Source organism: Bos indicus x Bos taurus, chromosome 26 (genome assembly GCF_003369695.1).
Source record: "Bos indicus x Bos taurus breed Angus x Brahman F1 hybrid chromosome 26, Bos_hybrid_MaternalHap_v2.0, whole genome shotgun sequence".
Taxonomy (NCBI): domain Eukaryota; kingdom Metazoa; phylum Chordata; class Mammalia; order Artiodactyla; family Bovidae; genus Bos; species Bos indicus x Bos taurus.
The window spans coordinates 42839562-42857586 of NC_040101.1; the positions used below are offsets into that span (position 1 = coordinate 42839562).

The 18025-nt window shown below is 38.3% G+C and overlaps 1 protein-coding gene across 2 annotated transcripts in view; it reads right to left on the reverse strand.

The window, feature by feature from the left end:
- A1CF (APOBEC1 complementation factor) overlaps positions 1–18025 on the reverse strand; it is a 102682-nt gene that overhangs the window by 62806 nt on the left and 21851 nt on the right. The window lies entirely within an intron of this gene.

Here is an 18025-nt window from a genome sequence, read left to right on the forward strand (position 1 = left end):
TGCTGACCTATGTAGCTACCAATAGGAAACTTCAGCATTTCATTATCTATACTTTCTATTTGGGAACATTATTTGAGCTCCATTCCCAATTTGATGGTTGCTCAAATCTACAGATTCCCAGGGCAAGGACACATCCATGGTGAAGGTCCCAGTTCACAGTGGTGAGAGGCCCTGGAGGTTTTCGTGTTCAGAAAGGAATGAGCGGGAGTGACTCAGTGAAGCTTCTGTGCTGGATTTTCATTCTGCCTGATGTACTCTGCCAGCCAGGACAGAGGAAGCTTGTTTCACACTGATTTGAATCACATGCAAATATTATGCATTTCACTGAAGGCCCTCTAAAAACTTCTCTGTCCTGTGCACTGGGGTTTCCTATACGACTTTGGTTTTCATTTAAAGATTCAGAGTAAATGTACCATTAACAATACAGGGAATGGGTAAAAAATTAGGTGACAGAAGTGGAGCTGAGATCATCATTTGAGTAAAATGCAGCTTAAGTATTCTATTATTAAAAGTAATAAAATAAAAATGTTCCCCAATTAATAGACCAACATTTTCTAGAATGTAATATAGATCAGTCTTATGGACTCTGTGGGAGACGGAGAGGGTGGGGAGATTTGGGAGAATGGCATTGAAACATGTATAATATCATGTATGAAACGAGTCGCCAGTCCAGGTTCGATGCACCATACTGGATGCTTGGGGCTGGTGCACTGGGACGACCCAGAGGGAGGGTATGGGGAGGGAGGAGGGAGGAGGGATCAGGATGGGGAACACAGGTATACCTGTGGCGGATTCATTTCGATATTTGGCAAAACTAATACAACATTGTAAAGTTTAAAAATAAAATTAAAAAAAAAAAGAAAGAAAACTCAATCAATATTCCAGCGAGAATATTCATTAGCTGTTAAAAGGATAGAACAGTTTCTTGTTCTGTATATAAGCATGGCCATTCTTGCCCAGAATTTTCTCATAATTCTTGCCTGCTTCTGACCCAGATCAATTCAGTGTCAATCATTCATTCTCTCAAGAAGCAATTAGTTAGTGTTGTCTGTATGCCAGCTTCATTTTCTGCCCAGCTTTATGGCATTGTGTTCCATGGACAGTTGACTAAGTTTCTCTGTTTGTTACTTTACAAAAGGAACAGCTTTGTTTGTTTCCATTTTAATTTTGTATCTTGGCTAAGACAAACTGAATGTATTTTCTGATAGTGGTGGTTTGATATATATATATATATATATATGCAGCAATTCAGAATGACTTGTAGCTTTACTGATACATTTATAGTGTAAATAATTTCTATGCATACTACAAAGTAGGCATAAAATGAGACCTATATTTAGTTTATAATTCTAAACTGCTGGTGAAATAGTTATAGAAGTTTCTATGAAACAATATAAATCATCTCAAAAAATAAAACTACAAAGGCATTTTATATATGTAAAAAAAGGCATTTTGTGCCTTTGGCAGCAACACAGATGAACCTAGAAATTATACTAAGTGAAGTAAGCCAGACAAAGACAAATATCATATGTTATCATTTATATGTGGAATCTAAAAAAAATGATACAAGTGAACTTATATTCAAAACAGAAATAGACCCAGAGACGTAGAAAATAAACTTATGGTTACCAAAGGGGAAAAGAGGGGAGAGGGATAAATTAGAAGTTTGGGATTAACATATACACATTACCGTATGTAAAATAGATAACCAACAAGAACCTACTCTATAACAAAGAGAACTATACTCAATATTTTGTAAGAACCTGTAAGGGAAAATAATCTGAAAAGAATATATATATTCTCTATATATTCAGTTATATGTGTGTGTGTGTGTGTATAAAACTGATCACCATGATGTGTATCTGAAACTAATACAGCATTGTAAATCAACTATATCTCAAAAACTTATGTTAAAAATCCCCAAAAGGGATTTTGAAGATTCAAAAAGAAAAAGCTAGTTGTTAAGACTAATTCTAACTTGTTCACTTTTCCCAAATGTTACTAAAATTGCCTTTTCATCCAGATATTCTCAAGTGATCCCACAGTGCTAGATTTAACCCCTAAGAGCAAAGAGGTCATGGATGGACTGGGGTCTGATGAGGTTAGTCTTGTGTGTGTTACAGATGTTAGAAGGCAAAGTCTGTTGTCTTCTAGCCAAGATGTAAGTTTACTTTTTGCTAAACTTCATCTTCTCCATCAGGAAATAACGATTTGTGGTGAAATGACAAGTTTTATCTGCAAAACTTACCTTTAGTTTTGGTTAATTATTAGTAAAGGTGATTAAACATTTGATATCAGAATGGCCTTTTGATCACATACAGGTTCACTCCGATATTATTGAGAAAATCTGTAGAATATCTCAACATAGTATCAAGTCTTTGGAAATTAGGACATGAAAATAAAATTCAAAATTTGGACAAGAGACCCTTGATCTTCAATGTTTATTCCTCAAAAACAATCCCCTTTCAACACTGACCTAAGCTAAGCAGTGAACTCAAATCCAAGATAAATATATTCTTAAGCAAGTCAAACTTTTGTTAAAAAATTTGGTCAATTTGAAAAAAAGGCTTTGCAATACATTTTCTAACGCATAGAGTCGGACACAACTGAAGTGACTTAATAGCAGCAGCAGCATATCTTATAAATACATCAGATCTGAGCTTCTGAATTTTGAAAGAGTAATTTCCAGTATAATTTATTGAGGCAATAGAATTCAAAACCTATACATAGCAGACATTCAGAGCTAAACAAAAAGCACTCATAAACACGTATCACTTATTCATTCAAAAGTTGTATACTGGGTGCATGCACGCATGCCAAGTCGGTTCTGTCATGTCAGACACTTTGCGACCCTGTGGGCTATAACCCATCAGGCTCCTCTGTACCTACTGTCATCCAAGAATTTTTGAGATACTAGGGATAAAGCAGAGAGCAAAACAAATCCCTCTCTGCCCCAAATCTCATGAAGTTCTATAGTGGGTGTGATAGACAATAGTAGGCAAGACAAATAGGCAAAATATGCACTGTGCTTATTATGTTCATTTCAGAGAAGAAAAAAAGAATGGAAAAGGCATGTGAAGTATATGTGTTGGGAAGGGCATGGAATTTTAGATGGTGTTATCCTGACATAGTGAATCTGGGAAGGGACCCGGCTGAAGTGAGGGAGGTATTTGGGAGAGAGCATTCCAAGAAGAGGGCTTGGCAGGGATGAGGGCCCTGAGGTGCGAGCTTGTTGATGAAACAGTGGAGGCCTAGGTGGAGAGGGTGCAGCTGAGTGAATTAGTAGAGAAATGGGATCTGGTATCAGAGAGATGATGGCGGGCCAGGTTGTGAAGGGTCTTGCAGTTCATAGGAAGGAACTTGGCTCTTGTCTCGAGATGTGAAGATGTGACTCATGTTTAATGGAATAGTTCTAACCATCAAGAACACATTGATTTGCATTTCTCTAATAATGAGCAATGTTGAGCATCTTTTCAATGTTGAGCATCAAATGTTGCCGTCTGTGTATCTTCTTTGGAGAAGTGTCTATTTAAGTCTTCTGTCCAGTTTTTGATTGGGTGTTTTGTATATAGTGAGCTGCATGAACTGCTTCTACATTTTGCAGATTAATCCTTTGTCAAAGAGGCTCAAGAGGAAAAGGATATATGTATTCATATAGCTTATTCACTTTGTTGTATAGCAGAAACTAGCTCAGTATTGTAAAGCAATTATACTCCAATTATATAAAAAAAAAGGTAAGAAAATACATTGAAGGGAGTCAGACAGGCCTAGGTGAGGGTGAGGCAAGGGAGGCAAGGTAAACAATCTGGTTCTGTTTTCATTTAAAATCTGCCATTTTGTTCACCATGAATTCTTTTCATTGATTTTGATTTTCTTAAAAATATTCCATTAGTTTATCATTTGTCTTAACTACTGAGTTTTATGATGCCTCTTACATTTTGCATTTAAGACAGGGCCTTGCTTCCCTTGCTCTGGTTGGAAAGGTTGAGAGGAGAAGCAAGGAGACCAGTTAGAAACACTATGACATCCAGGTAAGAGAGAATAGTGGCTTGTGGTAGGATGGTGCTAGTGGGTGTGGTGAAAGTGATCAAATTGTGGAATATATCTTACAGATGAGTTGTATGCACTGGGAGAGAGAAAAACGAGAGATTGAAGATGATACTGTTCTTTGGCCTGGGCAGCTAGAGAAATGGAGTTGCCATTTTACTGAGATGAGAAATAAGGAGTTTGTGAAAAAAGAGCAGGAACTCAGTTGAAGGCAACATTGATTTCAAGATGCCCATTAGGTAGCCATGTGAAGAGGTTCAGTGCACAGTTAGATATATAAGTCAGAATGTTATAGGAGATTTATAGACAGACGATACCAATTTGGCTACAATCTGCCTAGAGATGATGCTTAAGCTGTGAAATTGTATGAGATCAGTAGGGACCGGGTGTTAGAAAACAGGTCAAAAGACTAATCTCTGGGGTACTCCAACTTTTGGAAGCCAGGGATCAAAGAGGAATCAGCAAAGGTAAATGAGATGAAATAGTCAGACAGGTAGAAGGTGAACCAGGTGAGAGAGAAGAATTGGAAGCCAAGGAAGAAACAAAAAGGATTTTGAGATCAAGTGCCTGGTCAGGTGTGCCAAGAAAGCAACTAAGATGAAGCCTGAATAGGGATACAGATCCTGAAGCTAGAGCTCCTGGATTCCATTCTGCCTCTTACTCTGTGCCCTGGAAAATTTCCTTAACTTCTTGGTCACTCAGAATCTTCCACTCAGGGAGCAATGGTCTTTCTCTGGGGATCACTGGGTGAGTATTACATGAGTAAAGATTTTGGGAGGGCTTCGGAAGAGTTCCTGGAATGCAGTAAGTGCTGGATTCGTGTTGGGCACAGATAAGTAAAAATAGAAAAGGAAAAAAAAAGAAGAGGCAATCACCCCAACTTCTCAGAGATTGTACAGTAAGAAATTCCAGAGGTTCGTGGGACAGTTGGTTACCTAGATGAGAACAGAGAAGAAAGGGGCAAAGAAATGGAAGCTGGATAGAGAGAGAGATTATATGGGAAATATTAGGAAAGAATAAGGGAAAGAATCATGGATTCCCCTCCCCACAGCATCAGTTTGCTTATTTGTGAATCAGGATAAAAGGCAGGTTGTGACATTGCTGTTGTGGAGATGAAATGAGAAAACATCTATGAAGTGTTGAATTAGGTCAGCACACTAGGTACTCCCACCTGCCTTTCTGTTGCTGCTAATTACTCATGTTGGAAGGGAGAAGCAGAGGATGGGAACAGCAAAGAGATTGCTGAAAGGTCTTTCTCAACATGACAGCACTTCCTTATCCTCCTTCCTTATTCATTATGAAAATGAGGTGAAGGAGGGGCTAATAGTATGAAAACCAGAGGTCTGTTCCAGCTCCACCAACTTTCATTAATCTGCCCTCAAGCCCCCCCATCCTGTTTTTTCTTAGCAAAGGAAGACTTTGTTCAAGCGTATGCTCACCACCAAACCTGCTGCATAAATATGCTGCCCTCTTTTATTCTTCCATTCAGTGGAAACTGAGTCTCAGTTTCCTAACATTTAAAATTTAGGATAGTATTAGTTCCTACTTCATAGGGTTGTTTTTAAGGATTAAGTATTTTAAATGTATTCATATTTAAAATGGCTACTGACATTTAAAAACTGCCCAGAAAGTGTTTGCTATTTTATTATTTAATTGTGATTATAATTAATCTCTAATTGCAAGGGGTAGAGTTGCAAAACCACTTTCTGGGAGGATAAAGTCCCAAGTCCTTAGGATGATACATCATATATTCAGGACCAGCTCCCAGATTCCCCTTCCAGTGTCACTCAGAGACCCTGCTGCTGGGAATTCCCTTGTTTTCTTATATTGATACTTCTGAGCTCTCTGTTTCAAATGCTCTTTCTTTCTCTTCCCTTCTCTTTCCTACCATTCCCTTCTTGCATTTCACCTGACTGCATCTGCCCTGTTCATCCTTCCAGACTACTGAAATATTGTCTGCCCTGTGGTGATTTCTTTGATCCTCTCTATTGATAATGTTAGATTCCACATTCTTAATTCTCTCATGAAAGCTGGTACCTGCTTCGGTTGTTGGAGATAGTACTATAATTATTTGCTTACTTAACTAAATTGTGAACGTCCTGAACATAAGGAGTATGTTGTATTCATCTTTGTCCAGAAGGTTTAGCCTGACTTTATGCTTAGTGCTTAGTAAATGCTTGTGGAACAAAAGAAGGACTTTGCATGGACATTTTATAAACTGTAGTGACTTGCACTGATCGGAAGTAAAATGAGTCTGCATCTAATTTCCTAATACTTATTATTATGCTTGTTCCAGTCACTTCCTGAAAGTTCTATCCTAGAATGAATTTGCTTTATGTAGGAATTGATTTGCAGGTTTCTCTGCATTTATGAATGAGTCATCATATCTGGGAGAATACAGTTTTATAAAATTAGAAAGATGGTAACGATAATCCTGTATGCGAGACAGCAAAAGAGACACAGATATATAGAACAGTCTTTTGGACTCTGTGGGAGAGGGAGAGGGTGGGATGATTTGGGAGAATGGCATTAAAACATGTACAATATCATGTAAGAAACGAATCGCCAGTCCAGGTTCAATGCAGGATACAGGATGCTTGGGGGTGGTGCACTGGGATGACCCAGAGGGATGGTATGGGGAGGGAGGTGGGAGGGGGGGTTCAGGATGGGGAACACATGTACACCCGTGGCGGATTCATGTTGATGTATGGCAAAACCAATACAATATTGTAAAGTAATTAGCCTCCAATTAAAATAAATAAATTTATATTAAAAAAAGTTTGAGTGCAAAGTGATTGAAAAATAAGAGCGTATGTTTGGATTTAATTTTATTCTCAGGCATTTCTGGTTTTATATTTGCAATGTTAGTGCCTATTTGAAAAACATAAAGTGAACCTGGAAGTTATTGGGGGATCAAGGTTTCTGCCTGCCTGAAAGTCACAGGTGGATTGGAATGAGCAATCACCTCATCACTTGGCTGAAACTGATTGATAGAAATTTCCAGAGTTCACTATTGGACAAGATCAGAGCTGCTGTCCCTGACCTTTGACCTTGATGGCCTCGAATGCCACTGGGTCCAACTCAGGGAAGGCAGCAGGGAGCAGAGATAAGAAAGAAGCTGGAAGAAAGAAGCAGGTAAGAGGGGAAGATCATGACTTTTCCAGATCTAGAGCTGTCAGAAATACACTGTACGACGCTCTTGTTTCTCCTTGTATGCTGCTTCTGAATTAGAACCCTAATCTGTAAAGAAAAGCATGCATAAAAGTTGAACATAAAAATTGGGCTCACATAGAGAACCTAGTTGTTGAAGGAAAAATATGAGAATATGAGGGGAATTTAGGTGATATTTGTATCTAGATTCGCCTGAAGTTATAACAATATGGGAAGATCTTAGTGCCCTGGTGGCTACCAGGGAAACAGAGAAAGTGGGAAAATACGTTTTTTGTTTGTTTGCTTTTAAAGTCTCTCAAAACAGTAAACTGAACAAGGCATGAGACAAAGGTAAGAGACGTGCATGATGGAAAAGCACACTTACAGGACGAAGAAAGAATGGCTCAGCAAAAGCTGAAATGGTAGCTGTGAGTGAGAGGCAGAGAGGAACAAAAAGCAGGTGAAGGACAAAGACAGAACTCAAGTTAGAAGATTTCTTGGTGAAAAACTAAATGAAGTAATTATCCTCAACTTTAACCAAGAGGCCGACAAATACTTGATATCTGTTGCAAACGTATAATTGCAGGCATTGGGCTAGACGATTTAGAGTTAGCAAATGGAGTAGTTTTGTTCATTTATTTCTATCTTATTTGTTTTGTGTTTTGCCTTTTTTCTGAAGAGAATGGATAGGAATAGTGTTAAGCGGTTCTTTGTGACTGAGGATTCAGGGGGTCCTGTACTAGCAGTGTGCCACGTGCACGTCAGATTGACGGGAGCTTCGCTTGCTGCTGGACCTCTTCAAACCAAATCCAGTCTTCCCCCAAAGTCTTATTGTTGCATGATGTAGGTCTTGTGGCTCAGATGGTAAAGAATCTGCCTGCAATGGGGGAGACATGGGTCGACCCCTGGATTGGGAAGATCCACTGGAGAAGGAAATGACAACCCACTCTAGGATTGTTGCCTGGAAAGTCTCACGGACAGAGGAGCCTGGTGGGCTATAGTCCATGGGGTCACAAAGAGTCTGACATGACTGAGCTACTAACACACCAGGTTGGACATAACTCTTAGGCAACATGCAAGTTGTACAAATGATTTTATCATGAATTTCAGCCTTCTAGTATCCCCTGGGAATCTTACACAGGAGTTTCAAATTGTACTGAAATGGTTTGTGAAGGATTTATGACCAAAGTTTACATATTTGCCTAATGAGATTCAGTAAAAATTACTCTGTATTGCTTGACAAAATAATTTAAATTAACTCTAAACATCTCTTTGGAAAAGTGTTTACAATTAGTCTTAAGCTCATTTTGGAAGTGAATTAATGTGATAGCTCTTTATTTGGCCATGAATCATGAATGGTAACAAAATTAATGCAGAATATGCATACATAAAATTCCAGAGTGTAGCCACAACAGCATCTCACAAAGTCCTAATACTTGGCATCTTATTTTTAAAAACAACATATATAAACAAAAAAATCAAATTAACCAGAATGCCTTCTATTTTTTTCAGGCATTAGTAATGAATTATGCATTAAGTTGGGCATGGTCAGTTTGAGCTTAGGCAAAGCTTAACATAAAATAATAAAAACTTGTTCATAGTAGTTATATTAATTTTACTGGTAAATACTGACAAAATCCTCCTTTTAGAGCAGCCTGCACATTTTTAGAGAAAGACAAGTTTGCGTTTAAATTTCAGTTCTGCACCACGATTTTCATTCTTCTGAGACACTATTTCCTATTTTAAGAAAAGAATAGGAACATAGGTACTTACGTGTTTTTCTTTCCTTTGTTTTTTTAAACACAGGATTAAATAAATCAGATCATGGATATGAGAGCATCTTACAATGTGCCTGGCATACAGAAGACACTTAATAAGCATTCCTTATTTGTTCCTTATCTGCTGATGTGGCTGACTTTTTAGCCATCATGGTCTGTGGCTCTCTGAATGGTTGTTCTCCTTTCTAGAAACTGAGCGGAAGAGAAGTGCAGTTTTAAATGTACTATATTATCTTGACTTCTCTCTTCCTGCTTTCTTACTTCCTCTTCTTAATAATCTAGTTGTTTCATTTACTGGCCTTCATGTATCAGTAGGAAAAATCTTCAGGGTCCTCAGTGTGTGTGTGCTAGTGTGTGTGTGTATGTGTGATGTCTTACAGAGCACATTGCAGCCAAAGAGGGAGAAGCTCTATACAGTCAGCAAAAACAAGACCAGGAGCTGACTGTGGCTCAGGTCATGAACTCCTTATTGCCAAATTCAGACTTAAATTGAACAAAGTAGGGAAAACCACTAGACCATTCAGGTATAACCGAAATCAAATCCCTTATGATTATACAGTGAAAGTGAGAAATAGATTTAAGGGCCTAGATCTGATAGATATAGTACCTGATGAACTATGGACTGAGGTTCTTGACACTGTACAGGAGACAGGGATCAAGACCATCCCCATGGAAAAGAAATGCAAAAAAGCAAAATGGCTGTCTGGGGAGGCCTTACGAATAGCTGTGAAAAGAAGAGAAGCAAAAAGCAAAGGAGAAAAGGAAAGATATAAGCATCTGAATGCAGAGTTCCAAAGAATACCACGAAGAGATAAGAAAGCCTTCCTCAAGGATCAGTGCAAAGAAATAGAGGAAAACAACAGAATGGGAAAGACTAGAGATGTCTTCACTCCAGTACTCTTGCTTGGAAAATCCCATGGACGGACGAGCCTAGTAGGCTGCAGTCCATGGGGTTGCGAAGAGTTGGAACGACTGAGCGACTTCACTTTCACTTTTCACTTTCATGCATTGGAGAAGGACATGGCAACCCACTCCAGTGTTCTTGCCTGGAGAATCCCAGACATGGCAGAGCCTGGTGGGCTCCTGTCTATGGGGTCACACAGAGTCGGACACGACTGAAGCGACTTAGCAGCAGCAGCAGGGATCTCTTCAAGAAAATTAGAGATACCAAGGGAACATTTCATGCAAAGTTGGGCTCGATAAAGGACAGAAATGGTATGGACCTAACAGAAGCAGAAGATATTAAGAAGAGGTGGTGGAGGAGGAGCTAAGATGGCAGAGGAGTAGGACGAGGAGAACACTTTCTCCCCCACAAATTCATCAAAAGAACATTTAAATGCTGAGTAAATTCCACAAAACAACTTCTGAATGCCGGCAGAGGACATCAGGCACCCAGAAGAGCAACCCAAGTCTTCAAAAGGAGGTAGGAAAAAATATAAAAGACAAAAAAAGGGACAAAAGAGGGAGGGACGGAGTTCCGTCCCAGGAAGGGAGTCTTAAAAAGAGAGAAGTTTCCAAACACCAGGAAACCTTCTCACTGCTGAATCTGTGCCGAGCCTTGGAAGCACAGAGGGCAACATAACAGGGAGGAAAAATAAATAAACAATTAAAACCCGCACATTGCGAGCCCTATGGTAACTCCCCCAGCGGAGAAGCAGCGCAGACGCCTGCATCTGCCATTAGCAAGCAGGGGCTGGGCAGGGAGGCGCGGCGCGGGCTGCATCGCGAATCTGGCCTGAATACCCTGAGCGCTATCTGAGCGAGATAATTTGGGCTAGCAAACCAGACTGTGGGATATCTACCACGTGAAAAGCCAGCCCCAACCTAAGACACCGCCAGGCCCGCGCACGGAACAAAGGACTGATCAGAGATAGCCGGCTGCAGACCTTCCCCCTCCGGTGATAGGCAGCCAGAGCCGGAAGGGGACAATCGCAGCCCCAGATAGACATTATCTATAAAACTGTAAGCAGGCTTCTTTGCTAACTAAAACTTCTTGGGGATCTGGACGGTCAACATCTGCCTGAGAAGGTGTGCCGGTGCACACCTAGATAACCGAGCGTCGGGGAGGCGATAAGTCGCAGCAGTCGCGCGTGCCAAACACCTCATCACCTGAGCTGCTCGGACCTGGGAAGGGCACAAAACGCAGGCCCAACCGAGAGTCTGCGCCTCTGAGGACTACCCGAGTGCCTGAACCTGAGCAGCTTGGACCTGGGAAGTACAGGCAGCCCAGGGCCGGCCACGGATGGTTCCCGGCGGAGCAACCTAGAGCCTGAGCAGCGTGGGCAGAGAGGCTACACGTGCCATGAGCGGGGGCAGACCCAGTGTGGCTGAGGCACTGCGAGCACACGCCAGTGTTATTTGTTTGCAGCATCCCTCCCTCCCTCCCCTCAGCGCGACTGAACAAGTGAGCCTAAAAAAAAAAAAAAAAAGTGTCCTCCACCGTCCCCTTTGTGTCAGGGCGGAAACCAGACACCGAAGAGACCAGCAAACAGAAGAAGCTATAACAGAGGGAAACGCCCTGGAAGCTACAGGCAATAGATTAAAACCCTGTGGTTACTACCAACTACATAGGAAGGGGCCTATAGATCTTGATAAATATAAGTCAGACCAAGGAACTAGCCAAAAATGAACTGAACCCACAATACTCACAACAAAACCGGAGAAAGTCTTAGATATAGTTTTACTATTTGTACAATCATTCTTTCTTTTTTTAAATTATTTTTTTAATTAAAAAAATTTTTAAGTCCTCTATTATTCCTTTAATTTCCACTTTTATAACTGATTACTTTGCAAAAAAAAAAAAAAAAAAGAAGGCCCTATTTTTTTTTAAAGCAAACTTCATATATATATATATATATATTTTTTTTTTTTTGGACCTTTTTTTTCCCCCTTCTTTTCTTTAACATTGTATTTTTGAAATTCCAAACTCTACTCTAGATTTTTAATTTTAGCTTTTTGGTATTTGTTATCAATTTTGTACCTATAGTTTTTTTTTTTTTAATAATTTCTGTGACCTTTTTATTTTTTATTTTTCTTTTCTCTGTTTCTCTTCTTCTTTTAAATAACATTGTATATCTGAAATTCCAAACTCTACTCTAGATTTTTAATTTATGCTTTTTGGTATTTGTTATCAATTTTGTACCTGTATTTTTTTTTTTTTTTGGTAATTTATGCGACTTTGTTTGTTCTTGGTTTTTTTTTTTTCTCTCTCTCTTTCTTTTTCTTCTTCTTTTTTTAACATTGTATTTTTGAAATTCCAAACTCTACTCTAGATTTTTAACTTTTGCTTTTTGGTATTAGTTATCAATTTTGTACCTATATTTTCTTTATAATTTTCGCAACCTTGTTTGTTTTTGTTTGTTTTTTCTCTCTTTCTTTTCCTTCTTCTTTTCTTTAACATCGTATTTTTGAAATTCCAAACTCTACTCTAGATTTTTAATTTTTGCTTTTATGTGTTTGTTACCAATTTTGTACCTTTAAGAACCCAATCTTCAGTACCCATTTTTCACTAGGGAGTGGGATTACTGGCTTAACTGTGCTCTCTCCCTTTGGACTCTCCTTTTTCTCCACCAGGTCGCCTGTGTCTCCTCCCTAACCCCTCTCTACTCTACCCAACTCTGTGAATTTCTGTGTGTTCCAGACAGTGGAGAACACTTAGGGAACTGATTACTGGCTGGATCTGTCTCCCTCCTTTTCATTCCCCCCATTTATCCTCCTGGCCACCTCTGACACCTTCCTCCTTCTTCTCTTCTCTGTATAACTCTGTGAACAACTCTGAGCGGGCCAGTTGTGGAATGCACATAAGGAAGAGATTACTGAATAGCCCACTCTCTCCTCTATTGATTCCACCTCATCTCATTCGGGTCACCTCTAACTCCCTCCTCACTCTTCTCTTCTCCATATAATGCTGTAAACCTCTTTGGGTGAAACAAGTTTCAGGGCAAGACATACCAAGCAAATTCTCCAGCAGCAAGGAACACAGCTCTGAGCTCCAAGATACAGGCAGCCCAAAGTCACCCCAAAACCATAGACATCCTATATCTCATTACTGGACATTTCATTTTACTCCAGAGAGAAGAAATACAGCTCCACCCAACAGAACACTGACACAAGCTTCCCTAACCAAGAAACCTTGACAAGCCTCCTGTACAAACCCACACAGAGTGAGGAAACGCCACAATAAAGAGAACTCCACAAACTGCCAGAATACAGAAAGGACACCCCAAACTCAGCAATTTAAACAAGATGAAGAGACAGAGGAATACCCAGCAGATAAAGGAACAGGATAAATGCCCACCAAATGAAACAAAAGAGGAAGAGATAGGGAATCTACATGATAAAGAATTCCAAATACTGATAGTGAAATTGATCCAAAATCTTGAAATCAAAATGGAATCACAGATAAATAGCTTGGAGACAAAGATTGAGAAGATGCAAGAAAGGTTTTACAAGGACCTAGAAGAAATAAAAGAGAGTTCAATATATAATGAATAATGCAATAAATGAAATTAAAAACACTCTGGAGGCAACAAATAGTAGAATAACAGAGGCAGAAGATAGGATTAGTGAATTAGAAGATAGAATGGTAGAAATAAATGAATCAGAGAAGATAAAAGAAAAACAAAAGAAATGAGGACAATCTCAGAGACCTCCAGGACAATATTAAACACTACAACATTCGAATCATAGGGGTCCCAGAAGAAGAAGACAAAAAGAAAGACCATGAGAAAATACTTGAAGAGATAATAGTTGAAAACTTCCCTAAAATGGGGAAGGAAATAATCACCCAAGTCCAAGAAACCCAGAGAGTCCCAAACAGGATAAACCCAAGGCAAAACACCCCAAGACACATATTAATCAAATTAACAAAGATCAAACACAAAGAACAAATATTAAAAGCAGCAAGGGAAAAACAACAAATAACACACAAGGGAATTCCCATAAGGATAACAGCTGATCTTTCAATAGAAACTCTTCAAGCCAGGAGGGAATGGCAAGACATACTTAAAGTGATGAAAGAAAATAATCTACAGCCCAGATTATTGTACCCACCAAGGATCTCATTCAAATATGAAGGAGAAATCAAAAGCTTCTCAGACAAGCAAAAGCTGAGAGAATTCAGCACCACCAAACCAGCTCTCCAACAAATACTAAAGGATATTCTCTAGACAGGAAACACAAAAACGGTGTATAAACTCGAACCCAAAACAATAAAGTAAATGGCAATGGGATCATACTTATCAGTAATTACCTTAAACGTAAATGGGTTGAATGCCCCAACCAAAAGACAAAGACTGGCTGAATGGATACAAAAACAAGACCCCTACATATGTTGTCTACAAGAGACCCACCTCAAAACAAGGGACACATACAGAATGAAAGTGAAGGGCTGGAAAAAGATTTTCCATGCAAATAGGGACCAAAAGAAAGCAGGAGTCACAATACTCGTATCAGATAAAATAGACTTTAAAACAAAGGCTGTGAAAAGAGACAAAGATGGTCACTACATAATGATCAAAGGATCAATCCAAGAAGAAGATATAACAATTATAAATATATATGCACCCAACACAGGAGCGCCACAATATGTAAGACAAATGCTAACAAGTATGAAAGGAGAAATTAACAATAACACAATAATAGTGGGAGACTTTAATACCCCACTCACACCTATGGATAGATCAACTAAACAGAAAATTAACAAGGAAACACAAACGTTAAACAATACAATAGACCAGTTAGACCTAATTGATATCTATAGGACATTTCATCCCAAATCAATGAATTTCACCTTTTTCTCAAGCACACATGGAACCTTCTCCAGGATAGATCACATCCTGGGCCATAAATCTAGCCTTGGAAAATTCAAAAAAATAGAAATCATTCCAAGCATCTTTTCTGACCACAATGCAGTAAGATTAGATCTCAATTACAGGAGAAAAACTATTAAAAATTCCAACATATGGAGGCTGAACAACACGCTGCTGAATAACTAACAAATCACAGAAGAAATCAAAAAAGAAATCAAAATTTGCATAGAAACGAATGAAAATGAAAACACAACAACCCAAAACCTGTGGGACACTTTAAAAGCAGTCCTAAGGGGAAAGTTCATAGCAATACAGACATACCTCAAGAAACAAGAAAAAAGTCAAATAAATAACCTAACCCTACACCTAAAGCAACTAGAAAAGGAAGAAATGAAGAACCCCAGGGTTAGTAGAAGGAAAGAAATCTTAAAAATTAGGGCAGAAATAAATGCAAAAGAAACAAAAGAGACCATAGCAATAATCAACAAAGCCAAAAGCTGGTTCTTTGAAAGGATAAATAAAATTGACAAACCATTAGCCAGACTCATCAAGAAACAAAGGGAGAAAAATCAAATCAATAAAATTAGAAATGAAAATGGAGAGATCACAACAGACAACACAGAAATACAAAGGATCATAAGAGACTACTACCAACAATTATATGCCAATAAAATGGACAACTTGGAAGAAATGGACAAATTCTTAGAAAAGTACAACTTTCCAAAACTGGACCAGGAAGAAATAGAAAATCTTAACAGACCCATCACAAGCATGGAAATTGAAACTGTAATCAAAAATCTTCCAGCAAACAAAAGCCCAGGTCCAGACGGCTTCACAGCTGAATTCTACCAAAAATTTAGAGAAGAGCTAACACCTATCCTGCTCAAACTCTTCCAGAAAATTGCAGAGGAAGGTAAACTTCCAAACTCATTCTATGAGGCCACCATCACCCTAATACCAAAACCTGACAAAGTTGCCACAAAAAAAGAAAACTACAGGCCAATATCACTGATGAACATAGATGCAAAAATCCTTAACAAAATTCTAGCAATCAGAATCCAACAACACATTAAAAAGATCATACACCATGACCAAGTGGGCTTTATCCCAGGGATGCAAGGATTCTTCAATATCCGCAAATCAATCAATGTAATACACCACATTAACAAATTGAAAAATAAAAACCATATGATAATCTCAAGAGATGCAGAGAAAGCCTTTGACAAAATTCAACATCCATTTATGATAAGAACTCTCCAGAAAGCAGGAATAGAAGGAACATACCTCAACATAATAAAAGCTATATATTACAAACCCACAGCAAACATTATCCTCAATGGTGAAAAATTGAAAGCATTTCCTCTAAAGTCAGGAACAAGACAAGGAGAAGACTCTTGAGAGTCCCTTGGACTGCAAGGAGATCCAACCAGTCCATTCTCAAGGAGATCAGCCCTGGGATTTCTTTGGAAGGAATGATGCTAAAGCTGAAACTCCAGTACTTTGGCCACCTCATGTGAAGAGTTGACTCATTGGAAAAGACTCTGATGCTGGGAGGGATTGGGGTCAGGAGGAAAAGGGGATGACAGAGGATGAAATAGCTGGATGGCATCACCGACTCGATGGATGTGAGTTTGAGTGAACTCCGGGAGTTTGTGATGGACAGGGAGGCCTGGCGTGCTGCAATTCATGGGGTTGCAAAGAGTTGGACACGACTGAGTGACTGAACTGAACTGAAGCAGATATTTGTAAAATATAATAAAGTAAAAAAACTGTCAGGTTATAAAACTCTGTATAGGCTGATTTCATTTGTGTTAATTTTTGTATTGTAATCATCAGACTGACTATAAAAGGCTAACTGATTATATCTGGGTGGTTAATTAAAAATTATTTCATCATTCTTGCTTATTTAACTGTCTTAGCTATCTATGGCATACAGCTCTTACTCTAATTTTAAAAAGTTAAACTATATTAATAAATGAATGTCAATGTAAGCAAATCATAAAAAAGCAAATCATCAAAAACTATGTGATATGGTCAAGATTCTGTTCTGAGGAAGCTGTTTATTTTCAGCATTTTTCTAAGTGATAATCATTTCACCAAAGAGGCTAGGAAAAGAGCAACATAGACTAAGGAAGGAATTAAACATAAAAGTAAATTAATAAAACAAAAAATTGTAGATAAATACATGTAAGAGCTGATTGAAGAGATGGTAAATTAGCATATCTCTGGCAATCTTGACAAGATGAAGAAAACTGTTTTAAAAACAAGGGGAGAAATGAATATAACCACAGAGCAAGAGACTTTTAAAGAGAATGTTTTATCAATAAATTGAAAAATGCAGTAGTCAATTACCTTGGAAACTGTGAATTTTTAAATCTGCTTCAAGGGTAAGTTAAAAATTTGAATATACCAATGACTGTAAACTGTATTGAAAAAAATGATTGTATTCTTCCCAAATAACACACATCCAAGTGGCTTTATTAGGCAAGTTTTATAAACTTTGAATGTGTCTGTGCATCCTCATTCGTGTCCGACTCTGTGACACCATGGACTGTAGCCCACCAGGCTCCTGTATTCATGGAATTTCCTAGGCAAGAATACTGGAGTGGGTTGCCATTTCCTCCTGCAGGGGATCTTCCCAACCCAGGGATCAAACCTGTGTCTCTTGTATCTCCTGCATTGGCAGGTGGGTTCTTTACCACTGTGCCACCTGTTATAAAGTTTAAGTTTTCTTAAATGAGTTTTACAGACTCATTTAAGAAATATATATTATTATAGAAAGATTTTGAAGCATAGAGTAATAACAGAAAACATGTGAAATTTTGACAGATTTAGCATATGTCTTATACAAAGCCAAATATATCTATCACAAAACAGAAAAATATAGACCAATATCACAAGTATAGGTATGAACTGAAGCAAAGATAGATATGATATGCATAGATAGATATGAATTTGAAGCAAAATATCAAAAGATTAATATACAATAAACATGGGTTTATTACAAGACTACAAGGTTATTCAGCATCAGGGATTCTATTAGTTTAATTCATTTTATTGATTTAAATAAGAAAAAATATGAACGTCCCAGTAAACATAAATTCAACACACACTATTGGTTTAAAAAAAGGAAAAAACTCTTAGAACAGTAATTCTTAAATTAATAGAGTATCTATCAGAGACATTCAGCAAACATTATACTAAATAGTGAAATACTGCAATAATTCATTCTCAGTAAAA